Source organism: Andrena cerasifolii, unplaced genomic scaffold, assembly GCF_050908995.1.
Source record: "Andrena cerasifolii isolate SP2316 unplaced genomic scaffold, iyAndCera1_principal scaffold0508, whole genome shotgun sequence".
Classification (NCBI taxonomy): Eukaryota; Metazoa; Arthropoda; class Insecta; order Hymenoptera; family Andrenidae; genus Andrena; species Andrena cerasifolii.
In genome coordinates this window covers 25,580-33,637 of record NW_027485401.1, presented here as the reverse complement: position 1 = coordinate 33,637, position 8,058 = coordinate 25,580, and the positions used below count along the sequence as shown (strand labels likewise).

The 8,058-nt window shown below is 20.9% G+C and overlaps 1 long non-coding RNA gene across 1 annotated transcript; it reads right to left on the bottom strand.

The window, feature by feature from the left end:
• Positions 1 to 285: 285 nt before the first annotated feature.
• LOC143378132 (uncharacterized) lies at positions 286 to 5,325 on the bottom strand. Its single transcript, XR_013087634.1, has 2 exons — positions 4,818 to 5,325; positions 286 to 1,915 (listed from the first exon to the last, which is right to left on the bottom strand). It is a non-coding gene; the product is annotated as an uncharacterized LOC143378132 (long non-coding RNA).
• Positions 5,326 to 8,058: the final 2,733 nt, after the last annotated feature.

Genomic DNA, 8,058 nt, shown 5'->3' with positions numbered 1-8,058 from the left:
TTTTTCTCTATATATTTACCTATTTTTCTCTCTCATTTATTTACGTATTTTTTCTCTGTTTATTTACCAATTTTTTCCTCTAATTTATTTACCTATTTTTTTATTTACCTTTTTTTGTTTGGTTTATTTACCTATTTTTGTCTATTTATTTACCTATATTTTCTCTATATAATTTACCTATTTTTTCTCTCTTTATTTACCTATTTTTTCTCTATTTTATTTACCTACTTTTTCTATATTTATTTACCTATTTTTCTCTAGTTATTTACCTATTTTTTTCTCTAATTTATTTACCTATTTTTTCCAATAATTTATTTACCTATTTTTTTTATTTACCTTTTTTCTTTCATTTATTTAGCTATTTTTCTCTATTTATACACCTATTTTTTTTCAGTTTATTTACATATTTTTCTCTATTTATTCACTTATTTTTCTCTATTTATGTATCTATTTTTTTCTCTAATTTATTTACCTATTTTTTCTCTAGTTTATGTACCTATTTTATCTATTTATTTGCCTATTTTTTCTCTATTTTATTTACCTATTTTTTTATTTACCTTTTTTCTTTCATTTATTTAGCTATTTTTCTCTATTTATACACCTACTTTTTCTCTAGTTTATTTACCTATTTTTCTCTATTTATTCACCTATTTTCTCTATTTATTTATCTATTTTTTTCTCTAATTTAATTACCTATTTTTTCTCTAGTTTATTTATCTATTTTTATCTATTTATTTGCCTATTTTTTCTCTATTTTATTTTCCTATTTTTTTATCTATTTATTTACCTACTTTTTCTCTATTTATTTATCTATTTTTTCTCTATTTATTTGCCTATTTTTTCTCTATTTCATTTACCTATTTTTATCTATTTATTTACATATTTTTCTCTATTTATTTACCTCTTTTTTCTCTATTTACTTACCTATTTTTTCTCTATATATTTCCCTATTTTTTCTCTATGTATTTACCTCTTTTGTTTTCTCTATTTATTTACCTATTTTTCTCTAGTTATTTACCTCTTTTTCAGTATTTATTTACCTCCTTTGTTTCCTCTACTTCGTTACCTATTTTTTCACTGCTTATTTACCCATTTTTTCCTATAATTTATTTACCTATTTTTTTATTTACCTTTTTTTTATTTATTTAGCTATTTATCTATATTTATACACCAATTTTTTCTCTAGATAATTTACCTATTTTTTCTCTCTTTATTTACCTATTTTTTCTCTATTTTATTTACCTACTTTTTCTCTGTTTATTTACCTATTTTTCTCTATTTATTTACCTATTTTTTCTCTTCTTATTTACCTATTTTTCTCTAGTTATTTACCTACTTTTTTCTCCAATTTATTTACCTATTTTTCTGTTTATTTACCTATTTTTTCCTCTAATTTATTTACCTATTTTTTTATTTACCTTTTTTCTTTCATTTATTTAGCTATATATCTCTATTTATACACCTATTTTTTCTCTAGTTTATTTACCTATTTTTCTCTATTTATTCACCTATTTTTTCTCTATTTATTTATCTATTTTTTCTCTAATTTATTTACCTATTTTTTCTCTAGTTTATTTGCCTATTTTTTTATTTACCTTTTTTGTTTGGTTTATTTACCTATTTTTTCTCAAGATAATTTACCTAATTTTTCTCAAGATAATTTACCTATTTTGTCTCAAGACAATTTACCTATTTTTTCTCTATCTATTTGCCTATTTTTTCTCTAAATTATTTACCTATTTTTCTCTATGTATTTACCTATTTTCTGTTTTCATTTACCTCCTTCGTATTCTCTACTTCATTACCTATTTTTCACTATTTCTTTATCTATTTTTTTCACTAATTTATTTGCCTATTTTTTTCTGTTTAGTTACCCATTTTTTCCTCTAATTTATTTACCTATTTTTTTATTTACCTTTTTTTCCTTGATTTATTTAGCTATTTTTCTCTATTTATACACCTATTTTTCTCTAATTTATTTACCAATTATTTCTCTGTTTATTTACCTATTTTTTCCTGTAATTTATATATCTATTTTTTCCTCTAATTTATTTACCTATTTTTCTCTATTTATTCACCTATTTTTTCTCTATTTATTTATCTATTGTTTTCTCTAATTTATTTACCTATTTTTTCTCTAGTTTATTTACCTTTTTTTGTCTATTTATTTGCCAATTTTTTTCTCTATTTTATTTACCTATTTTTTTATCTATTTATTCACCTACTTTTTCTCTATTTATTTATCTATTTGTTCTGTAGTTATTTACCTATTTCTTTCTCTCCTTTATTTACCTACTTTTTCTCTGTTTAGTTACCTATTTTTTCCTCTAATTTATTTACCTATTTTTTTATTTACCTTGTTTCCTTGATTTATTTAGCTATTTTTCTCTATTGATACACCTATTTTTCTCTAGTTTATTTACCTATTTTTATCTATTTATTTGCCCATTTTTTCTCTACTTTATTTACCTATTTTTATCTATTTATTTACCTATTTTTCTCTGTTTATTTACCAATTTTTTCCTCTAATTTATTTACCTATTTTTTTATTTTCCTTTTTTTCTTTGATTTATTTAGCTATTTATCTATATTTATACACCTATTTTTTCTCTAGATAATTTACCGATTTTCTTCTCTATTTTTTTACCTCCTTTGTTTTCTCTATTTATTTACCTATTTTTCTCTATTTATTTACCTCTTTTTTCTCTATTTATTTACCTATTTTTTCTCTATATATTTACCTATTTTTCTCTCTCATTTATTTACGTATTTTTTCTCTGTTTATTTACCAATTTTTTCCTCTAATTTATTTACCTATTTTTTTATTTACCTTTTTTGTTTGGTTTATTTACCTATTTTTGTCTATTTATTTACCTATATTTTCTCTATATAATTTACCTATTTTTTCTCTCTTTATTTACCTATTTTTTCTCTATTTTATTTACCTACTTTTTCTATATTTATTTACCTATTTTTCTCTAGTTATTTACCTATTTTTTTCTCTAATTTATTTACCTATTTTTTCCAATAATTTATTTACCTATTTTTTTTATTTACCTTTTTTCTTTCATTTATTTAGCTATTTTTCTCTATTTATACACCTATTTTTTTCAGTTTATTTACATATTTTTCTCTATTTATTCACTTATTTTTCTCTATTTATGTATCTATTTTTTTCTCTAATTTATTTACCTATTTTTTCTCTAGTTTATGTACCTATTTTATCTATTTATTTGCCTATTTTTTCTCTATTTTATTTATCTATTTTTTTATTTACCTTTTTTCTTTCATTTATTTAGCTATTTTTCTCTATTTATACACCTACTTTTTCTCTAGTTTATTTACCTATTTTTCTCTATTTATTCACCTATTTTCTCTATTTATTTATCTATTTTTTTCTCTAATTTAATTACCTATTTTTTCTCTAGTTTATTTATCTATTTTTATCTATTTATTTGCCTATTTTTTCTCTATTTTATTTTCCTATTTTTTTATCTATTTATTTACCTACTTTTTCTCTATTTATTTATCTATTTTTTCTCTATTTATTTGCCTATTTTTTCTCTATTTCATTTACCTATTTTTATCTATTTATTTACATATTTTTCTCTATTTATTTACCTCTTTTTTCTCTATTTACTTACCTATTTTTTCTCTATATATTTCCCTATTTTTTCTCTATGTATTTACCTCTTTTGTTTTCTCTATTTATTTACCTATTTTTCTCTAGTTATTTACCTCTTTTTCAGTATTTATTTACCTCCTTTGTTTCCTCTACTTCGTTACCTATTTTTTCACTGCTTATTTACCCATTTTTTCCTATAATTTATTTACCTATTTTTTTATTTACCTTTTTTTTATTTATTTAGCTATTTATCTATATTTATACACCAATTTTTTCTCTAGATAATTTACCTATTTTTTCTCTCTTTATTTACCTATTTTTTCTCTATTTTATTTACCTACTTTTTCTCTGTTTATTTACCTATTTTTCTCTATTTATTTACCTATTTTTTCTCTTCTTATTTACCTATTTTTCTCTAGTTATTTACCTACTTTTTTCTCCAATTTATTTACCTATTTTTCTGTTTATTTACCTATTTTTTCCTCTAATTTATTTACCTATTTTTTTATTTACCTTTTTTCTTTCATTTATTTAGCTATATATCTCTATTTATACACCTATTTTTTCTCTAGTTTATTTACCTATTTTTCTCTATTTATTCACCTATTTTTTCTCTATTTATTTATCTATTTTTTCTCTAATTTATTTACCTATTTTTTCTCTAGTTTATTTGCCTATTTTTTTATTTACCTTTTTTGTTTGGTTTATTTACCTATTTTTTCTCAAGATAATTTACCTATTTTTTCTCAAGATAATTTACCTATTTTGTCTCAAGACAATTTACCTATTTTTTCTCTATCTATTTGCCTATTTTTTCTCTAAATTATTTACCTATTTTTCTCTATGTATTTACCTATTTTCTGTTTTCATTTACCTCCTTCGTATTCTCTACTTCATTACCTATTTTTCACTATTTCTTTATCTATTTTTTTCACTAATTTATTTACCTACTTTTTCTCTGTTTAGTTACCTATTTTTTCCTCTAATTTATTTATCTATTTTTTTATTTGCCTTGTTTCCTTGATTTATTTAGCTATTTTTCTCTATTGATACACCTATTTTTCTCTAGTTTATTTACCTATTTTTATGTATTCATTTGCCTATTTTTTCTCTACTTTATTTACCTATTTTTTATCTATTTATTTACCTATTTTTCTCTATTTATTTACCTCTTTTTTCTCTATTTATTTACCTATTTTTTCTCTAGATAATTTACCTATTTTTCTCTATTTATTTACCTATTTTTTCTCTATTTTATTTACCTACGTTTTCTCTGTTTATTTACCTATTTTTCTCTATGTATTTACCTATTTTCTGTTTTCATTTACCTCCTTCGTATTCTCTACTTCATTACCTATTTTTCACTATTTCTTTATCTATTTTTTTCACTAATTTATTTGCCTATTTTTTTCTGTTTATTTACCCATTTTTTCCTCTAATTTATTTACCTATTTTTTTATTTACCTTTTTTTCCTTGATTTATTTAGCTATTTTTCTCTATTTATACACCTATTTTTCTCTAATTTATTTACCAATTATTTCTCTGTTTATTTACCTATTTTTTCCTGTAATTTATTTATCTATTTTTTCCTCTAATTTATTTACCTATTTTTCTCTATTTATTCACCTATTTTTCTCTATTTATTTATCTATTTTTTTCTCTAATTTATTTGCCTATTTTTTTCTGTTTAGTTACCTATTTTTTCCTCCATTTTATTTACCTATTTTTTTATTTACCTTTTTTTCCTTGATTTATTTAGCTATTTTTCTCTATTTATACACCTATTTTTCTCTAATTTATTTACCAATTATTTCTCTGTTTATTTACCTATTTTTTCCTGTAATTTATTTATCTATTTTTTCCTCTAATTTATTTACCTATTTTTCTCTATTTATTCACCTATTTTTTCTCTATTTATTTATCTATTGTTTTCTCTAATTTATTTACCTATTTTTTCTCTAGTTTATTTACCTTTTTTTGTCTATTTATTTGCCAATTTTTTTCTCTATTTTATTTACCTATTTTTTTATCTATTTATTCACCTACTTTTTCTCTATTTATTTATCTATTTGTTCTGTAGTTATTTACCTATTTCTTTCTCTCATTTATTTACCTACTTTTTCTCTGTTTTGTTACCTATTTTTTCCTCTAATTTATTTACCTATTTTTTTATTTACCTTGTTTCCTTGATTTATTTAGCTATTTTTCTCTATTGATACACCTATTTTTCTCTAGTTTATTTACCTATTTTTATCTATTTATTTGCCCATTTTTTCTCTACTTTATTTACCTATTTTTATCTATTTATTTACCTATTTTTCTCTATTTATTTACTTCTTTTTTCTCTATTTATTTACCCATTTTTTCTCTAGTTATTTACCTATTTCTTTCTCTCATTTATTTACCTATTTTTTCTCTGTTTATTTACCAATTTTTTCCTCTAATTTATTTACCTATTTTTTTATTTTCCTTTTTTTCTTTGATTTATTTAGCTATTTATCTATATTTATACACCTATTTTTTCTCTAGATAATTTACCTATTTTCTTCTCTATTTTTTTACCTCCTTTGTTTTCTCTATTTATTTACCTATTTATCTCTATTTATTTACCTCTTTTTTCTCTATTTATTTACCTATTTTTTCTCTATATATTTACCTATTTTTCTCTCTCATTTATTTACGTATTTTTTTATTTACCTTGTTTCCTTGATTTATTTAGCTATTTTTCTCTATTGATACACCTATTTTTCTCTAGTTTATTTACCTATTTTTATCTATTTATTTGCCCATTTTTTCTCTACTTTATTTACCTATTTTTCTCTATTTATTTACCTATTTTTCTCTATTTATTTACCTCTTTTTTCTCTATTTATTTACCCATTTTTTCTCTAGTTATTTACCTATTTTTCTCTCTCATTTATTTACGTATTTTTTCTCTGTTTATTTACCAATTTTTTCCTCTAATTTATTTACCTATTTTTTTATTTACCTTTTTTTGTTTGGTTTATTTACCTATTTTTGTCTATTTATTTACCTATATTTTCTCTATATAATTTACCTATTTTTTCTCTCTTTATTTACCTATTTTTTCTCTATTTTATTTACCTACTTTTTCTATATTTATTTACCTATTTTTCTCTAGTTATTTACCTACTTTTTTCTCTAATTTATTTACCTATTTTTTCCAATAATTTATTTACCTATTTTTTTTATTTACCTTTTTTCTTTCATTTATTTAGCTATTTTTCTCTATTTATACACCTATTTTTTTTCAGTTTATTTACATATTTTTCTCTATTTATTCACTTATTTTTCTCTATTTATGTATCTATTTTTTTCTCTAATTTATTTACCTATTTTTTCTCTAGTTTATGTACCTATTTTATCTATTTATTTGCCTATTTTTTCTCTATTTTATTTACCTATTTTTTTATTTACCATTTTTCTTTCATTTATTTAGCTATTTTTCTCTATTTATACACCTACTTTTTCTCTAGTTTATTTACCTATTTTTCTCTATTTATTCACCTATTTTCTCTATTTATTTATCTATTTTTTCTCTAATATATTTACCTATTTTTTCTCTAGTTTATATACCTATTTTTATCTATTTATTTGCCTATTTTTTCTCTATTTTATTTTCCTATTTTTTATCTATTTATTTACCTACTTTTTCTCTATTTATTTATCTATTTTTTCTCTAGTTATTTACCTATTTCTTTCTCTCATTTATTTACCTATTTTTCTCTGTTTGTTACCTATTTTTTCCTTTAATTTATTTACCTATTTTTTATTTTCCTTTTTTTCTTTGATTTATTTAGCTATTTATCTATATTTATACACCTATTTTTTCTCTAGATAATTTACCTATTTCCTTCTCTATTTTTTTACCTCCTTTGTTTTCTCTATTTATTTACCTATTTTTCTCTATTTATTTACCTCTTTTTTCTCTATTTATTTACCTATTTTTTCTCTATATATTTACCTATTTTTCTCTATCATTTATTTACGTATTTTTTCTCTGTTTATTTACCAATTTTTTCCTCTAATTTATTTACCTTTTTTTGTTTGGTTTATTTACCTATTTTTCTCTATTTATTTACCTATATTTTCTCTACAGGGTGTCCCACTAAGGAGTGGACAGCGCGATATCTCTTAAAGTATTGTCGATAAAAATATAAAAAAAATAGGGAATTGCATGGTTCGAGGGGGCCCATTTATTAGCGCGAACGAATTTTGTTTTCGATTATTATTTTAAAAGATACGATGGTCAAGTTCGGTTTTTCAAATGGAACTATTTTTTTTGAAGACCTGAGTTGATAGTGCGTTCCAAGACAAATTCAATAAGCTTTAATGTATACACTTTATTTCCACTGGTTTTTAAGATATTGCGCTTGCAAAATTACTGATTTTCACTGGAAGAAAACCCTCT